This window comes from Microtus pennsylvanicus, chromosome 8 (genome assembly GCF_037038515.1).
Source record: "Microtus pennsylvanicus isolate mMicPen1 chromosome 8, mMicPen1.hap1, whole genome shotgun sequence".
In the NCBI taxonomy this organism is placed as follows: Eukaryota; Metazoa; Chordata; class Mammalia; order Rodentia; family Cricetidae; genus Microtus; species Microtus pennsylvanicus.
In genome coordinates, this window is record NC_134586.1 from 67,434,945 (window position 1) to 67,447,398 (window position 12,454).

A 12,454-nucleotide genomic window follows, 5' to 3' on the forward strand; every position below is an offset into this window, starting at 1 on the left:
TGCTTCAACTCTTTTAGAGTAGCTTGAAATGCCAGGTCTCCATTCCGGTCTAGAGAAACCGAGAAGCATTTAACAGTTTGTATGGTAATTCATGGAATGGAATAACTGATGTTGACATTGTAGTCTGCCCATGATAATAGGAGGAGAAATCCAAACTTTCAGTAGCCTAAGTAAACAGTAGCAGGGGTACAACATAAAAGCTAATGCATTAAAGGTGATTTCTCAAAATTGAAAATAATGCTTATGCAAAACTCCTAGCCACAGTTAGACATTGGCAGTATGAAAGACTAATCTCATCTCCTGAAAGACAGGAGAATGAAGAGTTCAAGTTCAGATCGAACCACATAAGGAGAACCTGACTCAAAAATAGATAAAATGTTGGCTGTATGTTGTAGCCAGAAGTTCCCTTTTTCAGAAGTGCTCAGTACCAAATATCCATCAGCCACTTCCAAAATTACCACACAGAGGCTTAACATTAGTCATAAATGCTAAATCTATAGCTCCCAATAGCTCAGGCTTATTATTAACTAGGCCTTACATTTTAAGTTAACCCATATTTCTTATTTACACTCTGCCACATGGTAGTACCTTTACTCAGTACAGCAAGCCCATCTTGCTCTCTCTGCCTCTGACGAATGTCTGCTGACTCCATCCTTTTCTTTCCCATCATCCTTAGTTTATTCACCCTACCTTTACTTCTTGCTTGGCTACTGGCCAATCAACATTTTATTAAACCAACTTGAAAAACAAATTTTTACAGTGTGCAAGAGGATTATTCCTCAGCAGCAACATGAGTCTGATTACCAGTAAATGCACCAAAAGTACAAGTTTTGTATAATTTTAAGATTTATTTTATTTATATTTATAAGTATTTATATGTCTCTGTATATGTATGCACACATGTATTCAGTTGCTTGCAGAGGCCAGAATAGGGCATCAGATCTTCTGGAGCTGGAATTATAGGTAGTTGTGAACTGTGGGAGATGCCAGTAGTCCTCTGCAAGTGTAGCAAATGTTCTTAGCTGCTGAGCAAACCACCTGCAAAATTTCAATAAGTACTAATTTTTAAGAGCCCATGAAGCCATGCTTATAGTAGCCTCTTGATGTCAAATATTAAACAATTCTGGAGTTGTAAATATAAATAAATAGGAATATATCCCCTGAGGCTATGTATGCCCCAAAGCTCTCTCTCCAGTGGCCATTGTCAAGATTGTGAGGGAAAACAGAGAGGAGTACTCTCCAGATGGAAGAGCCCAGGGATGTTAAGGAAATGGGAGGCTGAAATAAAAGTTCTATTTGGGTTAATCATGAAATATGCTTCATAGCTAAGTAAAGAGATCCCTCACTTGTTTCTTCCCAATCAGGTTCGAGTAATTACTCTTATACACTGGTGATTAATCTTTCTCATTTTGTTTTTTTCCTCCTATTTTCCAAAGGCTAATTGCTCCAAGCAGTTTTTATTGCTGTTATTTATTTTCATTTAAAACATTTTTACTCTTGTATTACATATCCCCAAGTGGAGGAGGAGTACAGAGATGCTGTTAATATACAATTGAAGAGGCCACCAAAGCCACTCTGGAGACTGATGGAGATGGATGCATATTACCTGTACCCTGTATTGCAGCTCCAATAGGCAGACACTAATTACTACCTTTGTGCCAGGAGAAAGAGTAATAAGACTATTTTATATACACAAAGGGAACTTGTTAATACTTGGGCAAATAAGGACTATCACAGAGACAGTATCTACTACAAAACATACTGTTTCACTTTTCTTTTTAAAACAGTTTTATGTTTCTTGCTTCTGACTGTGTTTACAGACATAGGTATGCCATTTCACATCTTTTTCTGTAGATCGCATGTCAAGAAAAGATGTGAGATGGAACTTCTGGGGATTCTCCGTAGACAGTTGATGCAATTATGCAACCTGCCTTGTTGCCTGTGGTCTATTCCTTTCCTCCTGAGATGTGAGCATTGTACATGGAGCCCTTCAGCCCTCTTGTGGTTCTGAAAATGAAAGCAATGCACAAAAGATAAATAGACAAGAAGAGAGAAGATTCTAGACTTATTCAAATGCTTCTGATATTCCTGTCACGTTAATTAAATTTAGGATAAGTTTCATCTTCACCATAGGATTTGTGATGAAGATAGATTTAGCTCTTCTCTGTAACAACAGATTCAAGCACACAGGTAGCCTGTGGAATGCCTAATTCCTTCAAAATGCTCCTGGTTTATGAAGTGAAATACCTGAACTTGGTCTGTGTTCTCTCTCACACTGCTAGCAAACTATGCCATAAAGAGATCAGTGTTCCTCTTCCTGTTAATTTCTGTTTTCCATTTACATTTGTGTGTGAGCATAGGTATGCATATGCAGGTTTGTGAGTATGTATGGCCATGTGTGGGTGTTGGTACATATGTGTACATGTCTTTGGAAGGCAGGAGTCAAATTAAGATATTATACCTTAGGAGCCATTCACCTCGTTTTATGAGATAGGGTCCATCATTTTTATCTGGCATATGCCAGAAAATTCCAGGGACTCATTTCTTTGCATCTTCCCAGCTCTAGAATTTCCAGTGTGCATCACCATGCCCAGACTTTTGTATGAGCCTTAGGATCAAACTTAGTCCCCCATGCTTGTGCAGAAAGCCCTTTACTGACTGAGCCATCTCCACAGTCTGTGGATTTTCTTTAATAATCTTCAGTGATTTTGTGTTCCCTCAGGCTCATCTCTGTGCTTTCCCCATACTTCTCTGAAATGATAAAATGCACAAGAATGTCTTTTCTTAGTCAAGCCACACTGACTGACAGACCTTGTCATTTCTAACTCTTGAGAAACTGTATGCTGCAACTGAATAAAGAAACTGGCCATGCAGAAAAGTCCACTAGATTCTCCAGACTAAAAACCAAGGAGGGATTCATCAGAGATAAGCTTTCCTAGTTCTAATTTCTACAAAGAGGAAAGGAGTATACATTGGGTTGAATTTGTATTAATGTAATTATACATTCTATCTTTTAAAAAGTGAAAACGTAGATTTAATAATGACATATAATTCCATTAAACCTGTACAAGTAAAATTTATAATATAAAAAGAGAAATTTTATTCAATAGAAAAAGACATAGAAATAAATATGAAATACATAGAAAATGGGAGATATCAGGTATGTAATTATAACTCTGAGGAGACAGAAGCAGGGAAATTACAAGCTTGAGGCAAGACTGGGGTACAGTACAAACATCTGTCTTAAAAGACCAAAGAAAATAAATGAAGGATTTGTTTTGCTTAGCATAATCTCTAGTTTCATTCCATTTTTGCTCCAATGACATGATTTGTTGTACCTGTATTTGAGTAAAACAATATTTTGAACAGACACTGCATTTTCTTCATGGTGTAAGAGGTTCTTCTGTTTATGGGTTGCTTTCATTGGTTGAATGAAGAGACTGTCTTGGCCTTTTGATAGAGCAGCCCTTAAGTGGGCAGAGTAGATAGAACAGAATGCTGGGAAAAAGGGAAATGTGGCAGATGCCATGAAGCTCTGGCCCGAGACGGATGTAGGTTAGAATCTTTCCCAGTAAGCCACGACCTCATGGTGCTACACAGATTATTAGAAATGGGTTAGATCAAGATGTGAGAGTTAGCCAATAAGAGGCGAGAGCTAATGGGCCAGGCAGTATTTTAATAAATACAGTTTCTGTGTAATTATTTTGTGGCTATGCTAGCTGGGTGGTGCGATGCAGCTTGCTCACCATTTACAACATCTTCATTCAATTTTTTAGTGACAGGCATGTTGGCTGATGTTGTAAATTGGCTGTTGTGCCACAGCAAACACAAATTGTGTGGATGGATGTCATTGTGGAATGCAGACTAAGAACCTTTCACCTGCATACCCAGAAACTATTTAGCTGTATCATAAGGAAATACTGGTTGCACTTATTTCAGAGTTTGTTTTCAACTTCACTTATGAGGCTAGGATAGTTTTTTTCTCCCCACTCATAGAACACTAGGGTCTCCTCTTTTTGTCAGCCTCACGAACATTTTCTAATTTCTTTCTGTCTTTTTTTTTTCCTTAGTGGCAGCCATTCTGGAATAAGTTCAAATTTCAGTGTAGTTTGGTTTACAGTTTCTTTGTGGTGTGACAGATATTAAGATGTTTTTGGGTTTCTTGACAATTTATAGTTCTTTTCAGAGCTGATTTTGTTCATTTGCCTACTTATTGGTTGGATAATTGGTTCACTGTTTTTTATTATATTTGGTTCTTTGTAGACTCAGGATGCTAATCCCATGCTGAGTGAATAGTTGCCAGATGCTTTCCTCCTATATGCTTGCTGTCCATGGTGATTATTTAATTTTATTCAGAAGTTTATTTTAAATTGACAAAACCCCATTTTTCCATTTTTCTTGACAGAGGTTTCTCTTCCACCCAGTCCTGCAGCCTTTCAGACCCAAAGAAACACAGATTATATATATATATATATATATATATATATATATATATATATATATATATATATATATAATAAACTAGTTGGCCTATTAGTTCAGGCTTCTTATGAACTCTTTCTTGCATCTTAAATTAGCCCATAATTCTTGTCTGTGTTAGCCATGTGGATTGGTATCTTTTTGAATGAGGCATTCTCATCTTGCTTCCTCTGCATCTGGATGACATCATTAGACTGACCTTTTCTCTTCCCAGAATTTGTCTGTTTTTTTTTTTTTTGCCCTACCTTTATCTCCTACCTGATTGCCTAGCCTATACTTTCTGCCTGGCTACTGGCCAATTGGCATTTTATTAAAATAAAAGTAACAAGTTTTTACAGGGTATCAGACTATTGTCCAACAACACTACCCATCTTTTTTTCAAAACAAGTTCTCTGAATCTAATCTCCTTTGTTTAGTGTTTAGCTTTATTCCAGACCATTATCCATAACAACTTGTAGCCAACATGCTAAACAAAGTAAAACATCCATAATCCATTGTTTTGAATGTGGGTGTAGTTTTTCAGCCTACTTCCTGCTGATTGGCGGTGCTGATCATCTTATGGGAACCTAAAAATAATTGAGAATTATGATCAAGTCCTAACTAGAATATTCTGTAAGGCTTGATCATCTCATCCAGCAGTCTTGAGGCTGTTCTGGATGCACAACTCAGACATCTGGGCCAATTGCTCCTGTCAGAGATTTTTCAGGCAGTCTTTCTTGATCAAACCTGATTTTTCTTAGCCATAATAATCCCATAGCCTCTCATTTCTTGTGGAAACAAAAGCAAAACCTCTTTTCCAAAGAAACATATCTTTTGAAATATTTTTTTTAGTCAAGGTATTTTCAAAATATTTAAATTGAATTAATTCAGCAGCATTCATAATCAAATGGCTTTTAGCAGCTGTTACTTTTTCCTCAGCATTCAGACAATTCAAAGATAATATAGTAACACACTATCCAGACTCTGTATTTTACATCTTTATGTAGCTTTATCTTAAACTCTGTTTCTTTCCCCTTTTTGAGACTAGGTTTCTCTGTATATCTGTGGCTGTCCTGGCACTCACTCTGTAGACCAGGTTGTCTTTGAACTCACAGAGATCTGCCTGCCTATGCCAAGAAAGTGTTGGGATTAAAGGTGTGTTCCACCATACCCAACTACTCTCTGTCTTTCTTTTTTTTTCTTTTCTTTGTTTGTTACTGGATGGACAGAACCAAAAACATAACACACAAACCATAATATTTGCAATACTATTTGGCCAATTGCTTAAGCGTATTTCTGGCTAACTCATATCTTCAATTAACCCATCTCCATTAATCTGTGAATCTCCACAAGGCTGTGAATTACTGAGTAAAGTTTCAGCATCTGTCTCCGGCAGGGCTACATGGCTTCCTCTGACTCTGCTTTCTTTCTCCCAGCATTCAGTATAATCACCCCACCCGCACCTAGCTCTACTCTGCCTTATCAGGCCAAGTCAGTTTCTTTATTCATTAACCAATAAAAGCAACACATAGACAGAAAGACCTCCCACATCACATTTTTGTCCTACATCTCTAAATTAATAAAGCCATTTCCAATTTACAGAGGTGTGCATTGATTGCATATTGTGTTACACTAACCTATTCCTGTCTTTCATGGCCTTGATTAATGTAACTTATAGAATCCTAAGACATCATGTCTGACAGGAAGTATGTCATGAATTAGTATTTGAATTTTCATAGTTATTTGCAAATCAGATTCCTAAGCTACTCTTGTCTATCAACTTAGCTACATCTAGAATTAACTAAAACCCAAGCATCAGGGTGTTCCCAAGAGGGATTTTTCTTAGGTAAATTATTTGAAGTGGAAAGACCCACCATTAATCCTGATTTTTTTTTTTTGACATGGGAAAAGCCACCTTATCAGGACCACACCTTCTACTGGCAGCCTATTTCAAGGACACAGAAGAAGAAAGATTGCTCTCTTTGCCTTCTTGCTCTCACTCTTGCTGCCAAGTCCATTTCTTTACTGGCATTTCAGTTCAGTTCTTTGAATTCTGGAACATGCTGAAGATCAGCTGAGACATCCAAGTCCATGAATTGAAAAAATAGTAGATTCTTGGAATTACTTTTGGTAGTTAGATATTACCACAGCTAAGCCATTCTAATGAATTCTCTTCAATCCTTCAATTCCTTTCCTACAATCTCTCACATACATGCACACACATACACACATACATGCACACACATACACACACATGTACACATACACACAGAGAGAATATATACATATTCAGTTCTGTTCTGCTAGAGCATCATGATTAATATACTAAATTCTATAGACCAATATAACTAAAACTGATATATAAAACACACCATGCCATTTGGTACCTTAATATCTAAATGTCTTCGTCAATGTATTAATCAAGTTATGCATAAAGTACATATCACCATTTTGTTCTCAATCAATCAGAGAACTTTTACAAACATGTTTATTTTATACTATGCATTTACCTGTTGTGTTATTGGTCTAATGTCTTTGCATTTTCATAGCCTTAGTTTGGAGACATGCTTTCCTGAAAGTGTTTGAAATATTGACATTGTTTTTCAAACAATCACATTGTGAAGTCACCATTATTATCTCATTTTACAAATACACTCAAGGTGCCCAATGAGATGTTTATTAGTAAAGTTGTTGCTGTGTATCTGATGCACAGAACCCATAAAAAGAATAATGAAAATAATTCATTAATTATAAAAAGTTGTTTATTCATTTCCACATGACTGCAGTGCAATGGGCCCACTGACAAACAAAGTATTGATAGCCCCTTACTCTTCTACATGAATTCAGGATGTTATATTCATGAAACACAGGTGGAGGTTTCTAACTCCCATAAAACTCAGGGTTAGAAATAACATATACCTTTCACACTATAAGTGACTGATTATGGCCACTAAACAATAGATGGATAAAACCAGAATCTCAAAGATTCCAGTTACACGTTATTTACAATGGCTTTGCCCCAGGTCCTTTGTCCCGTTTGTCTTCTATGATCCTGCTGTCACGCTCCTGGTGGAGCTTGCAAACTTTGTTGGCTGGAGCATGGGTTTTTCCTGGGTGGCTTCTGCTGAAGAGGCCCATCATGACTGCTTTGGGATCAAAGACATGAAGTGGAACAGAATAAAATTAGTTTGAGAGACTCAGATTTGGTACACAAAGGAAAACAGATGCACTTACAGAAGATTTAGGCCCATCTGATACAGACTGAGAAAATCTACACCAAAGGGAAATGAAACAATATAAAATATCTTTGTAGGAAGCTCCAAGTTCTAAGATGCCAATATTAATTAATCTTTAATCCAATTCTGTAACGATATAAAGTGAAATTTGATCTTCATTTTAGGGACAGTCTGGTTAAATATTGAGAACAAGTAGAAGAGAATGAAACACTTAATCTCCAATTTTTGTAAAGATCATAAATATGTGTGCATGCATGTGTTTGTGTACGCGTGTGTGTTTGTTTCTGTGTGTGTGTATGTGTGTCTGTGTATGTGCATGTGTGCTGTGCTAGATATTGAATCCATAACTCAGGCACTATTTTTTAATTAGAAGAATGAAATTAAAAATAAAATTATGGGACTGAAAAGAATACTCAGCAGTTTAGAACACTGGCTTCTGTTGCAGAAGACTGCAGATTGATTACTAGCATTGATACTGGGCAGCTCAAACACCCTGCAACTCCAGCTCTAGGAGACCCATTACCCTCTTTTGGCCTCTGAAAGCAGTTATATGCACATATACATACAACATGCACACACACACACGAAACAAATGTAAAACAAAGAAAAATAACATAGCAGATCACCAACTAATCACTTTCTTTTATATCAATTTTATTGAGATATGCAATTTTTTCTCTGCTTCCCTCCCTCTCCCCTTCCCTTCAACCCTCTCCCATGGTCCAGATGCTCCCAATTTACTCAGGAAATCTTGTCTTTTCTATACTTCCCATGTAGATCAGACCTATGTATGTCTCCCTTAGGGTCCTTATTGCTGTCTAGGTTCTGTGGGACAGTGATTTAAAGGCTGGTTTTCTTTGCTTTCTGTCTAAAAGCCACTTATAAATAAGTACATATGATGCGTGTCTTTCAGTGTCTGGGTTACCTCACTCAATATGGTGTTTTCTAGATTCATCCATTTGCCTGCAAATTTGAAGATGCCATTCTTTTGTTCTGCTGGGTAGTATTCCATTGTGTAAATGTACCACATTTTTTTAATTCATTCTTCAGTCAAGAAGTATTTAGGTCATTTCTACGCTCTAGCTATGACAAACAATGCTGCTATGAACATAGTTGAGCACATATCCTATGGAACAATTGAGCATCCTTTGGGTATAAACCCAAAAGTGATATTGCTGGGTCTTGAGGAAGGTTGTTTCCTAATTTTCTGAGAAATTTCCATACTGATTTCTAAAGGGGTTGTACCAGTTTGTATTTCCACCAAAAGTGGAGGAGTGTTCCCTTTACGCCACATCCTTTCCAGCATAACTAGTCATCAATGTTTTTGATCTTGGCCATTCTAACCAAGAATAAGATGCAATCTCAGAGGTGTTTTGATTTGCATTTCTCCGAGGGCTAAGGATTTCCTTAAGTGTCTTTCAGACATTTTAGATTCCTCTGTTGAGAGTTTTCTGTTTAGGTCTCTATGCCATTTTTTATTGGATTATTTGTTCTTTTAATGACCTATTTCTCTCATGAGTTCTTTGTATATTTTGGAATTCAGTGCTCTATAATCTGGAGTTGGTAAACATCTTTTCCCATTTTGTAGGCTACCATTTTTTCTTGTTGACTGTGTCCTTTGCTGTACAGAAAATTTCAGGAGGTCCCATTCATTAATTGTTTCTCTCAGTGTCTGTGCTACTGGGATTATATTTAGGAAGTGGTCTCTTGTGTCAATGCGTTCAAGTGTACTTTCCACTTTCTCTTCTATAAGGTTCAGTGTGGTTGGCTTTATGTGGAAGACTTTGATCCATTTGGACTAGAGTTTTATACAATCTGAAGATAAAAGTCACCAGAAATCAGAAACCCCAGGGGAAACCAACTATCTCCCCCAAAATGGACAATTAAATAACTCATGAAATAAAAATGATATTACATGCAAATGAAAAACAGATACAAGCATCTGGGAAAATGTAAAAGCCAGCACTTTGTGAACTAAATTGTTAAGAATTGAGTCAGCACCCTAGTAAAGAAACAAAGTAGTGCCTTCTTGCCAATGAAGACTCTTCATCAAAACAGTATTGCAGTCAGCATCCACAGTTCCTCACTTGTAAAAGACAAAAGCCTGAGTGCTATTATAGGGATAAAAACCTTTGGATAGTGCACAAGTGAATCTTAATTTGACCACAAATCTTAAAAACATTATGTCAGCTTATTTTTGGAGTAATTATATTGAATCCTCAAAAACATTTAACTATTTTTAAAATATTTTTATTACTTTTTAGATTACTCTCTGAGTTACAAAATTTTTCTTTTTCTTAGATGAATTGTACACAATGAAATATTTCCATGTAAATAAAATCTTTTGGCTAAATGGGAATGATGATGACTCTGGAGAAGTTAGCATTTTTGCACTGCTGCAGCAAAAATATCTGAAGTAAAAATTTGAAAAGAATGGCTTTATTCATTTTGTCTCTCAGTTTCATAGGGGTCACTTTTCAGTTATCTGGCCCAAAGCTTTGGGCTTGTGCTGGAATGTGTAAAGGAAAAGGGTCATTATCTCATGATGTACAGAAAATACAGAGCAGATGGAGTGGGGAACTCTGCTACATCAATATACTTCTTCCAATTATGCCCAACCTTTTTATTATTTTATTGAAACATATTTTTTCTCACATAGTATATACTGATGGCTGTTTCCCCTCCCTCTACTTCTCTCAGATCCTACTCACCTCCATTCCCTTTCAGCTTCTAATTAAAAAATGAACAAGGTCGAAGGGAATCATAATATAATATAATAAGGATAATAAAAGATAAAGCAAAAACTAATATATCAAGTCAGATGAAACAAACAGAATGAAAAGAATCCAAGAGAAGGCACGAGAATCTAAGACCCACATATTCACACACTTAGTAATCCCATAAAAATTCTGAAATGGATCATGGGTATCTATATTTATTGCCATATACTACAGGGGGAAGCTTCTCTGGTATTGGTTGAACAAAGCACTGATCTATGAGTATAGCAGAATATCACCAGGAGTCATTTTATTGCTACATTTTTAGAACAGTAATAACTGGTTTTAACCTAGGTCCCTGGGCTAATTAATCTCAGATTCTTGTAGGGTGGGCCTTGAGTCAAATAAGTTATTGGTTGCTTACAGTCACAAACTTTGTGCCACTATCGCCATGGCACACTTGCAGACAGGACACAAAAGCCCCAGCTTTTTAGTTTTCAGGATTCTGGAAACAACATCACCAGTTGAGGTTTCAAGTGTTCAACACATGAGCCTTTGGGAGACATTTTACAATCAAATCAGAATATCGAAAGTTCCAGAATCCCCAAACACTGTAAATACCGCATTGTCCAAGTTCCTAAATTTTTTCTTGTTATTATAATAGACATGGTTCTGTCCTATACACTTTCTGTAACAAAGGCAGCCTGTAGTAAGGAGGCTGCTTGTTTGTTCCCGGCTGCCCAGACTCCCGAAATAACAACACAGAAACTATATTAACTAAATCCCAGTTCTTACTTTGAACACTCTGTAAAGGATCATCTGGCATGCTCTACAGACAGGCACTCTCCCAGGGTTTCTTCTCTTCCCTTGCTTGCAGCATTTCCCCATTTGAATCACGGGTCTTTAGGAATAAATTCCATGTTGGCTGGATTTCCTCACATTATCTTGTTCATGTCAGTACATAACAGAAAAGTCAATTTCCAGATGTGTTATGTACTCAACAGTCTCAGTTCTTTCCTTAGGACTTAGCTAATATATTGTTACATTTTAGCATAGTAAAAGACTGACCTAGCATATGTGTGGGAATATTTTATCAAAGTGTAGGCAAGTTTTATCAATGGTAAACTAAACAGAAGAACCACTATATCCCCTTATGCTTAAAGACTTGTTTTCTGTAAAGGACCCCAATATTAGAACACTCTGACCTCAAAGCCTGAGGTACACTAGCACTGGCATTACTGACCTTATCATGACTAAAAGCACGTTTCTTTGTGAAACATCATACAATAAGGATGGAATGACAAACTGCAGCATGCATTAAGCACTTGTTAGCTGTATATTCAACCAAGAATATGCATCTAAAATGTTTTTCGAAAGAAAATTAAGCTCGAGTGTAAAACAAAAATAATCTAATCAGGAAACAGGCAAAAATGAGAACAGAAAATTTCCTAACAAAGACAGGCAGATGGCAGAGAAGCACATAAAAAGATGCGAGTGTGATCATTAGCCATTAGAGAAATCCACATTTAAACCACCAGGATATGCTGTGATACACCTCTCAAATGGCCAAAATTTAAAAAAAAAAATTGTAGTAACCTCAAAAACTGATGAAGCTATTGAACAGGGTCACTCAGACATTGGTGTTGATGATGCAGAAAGGGACAGTCACCCTGAAAAATAATTCAGTAGCAATAAACAACAATGGACGATCAGCACCTGCACAGCTTGAATGATTCTGGAGGTAATTATGCAAAGAGAAATAACGATAACCTAGAACAAGATATGCATTGTACATAAAATATATAAGATGCCATAACATATCATATTTATATAGAGTGTTTTAAAACATCTCAAAATAGCAGAGTGATGGGGGCTAAGATTATTTAGACACAGACTGATGGGGGATAGAGGGATCTGTGGATGGAAATAAAAGCTAATTCCAGGGATCTCAGAGGTGAGACAGTCTTGGGTGTATTCATGTCAGTATCCTGTTCATGAGCTTATATTAGAATTTTTTTAAGCTGTTACTAGTGAGGAAACTGA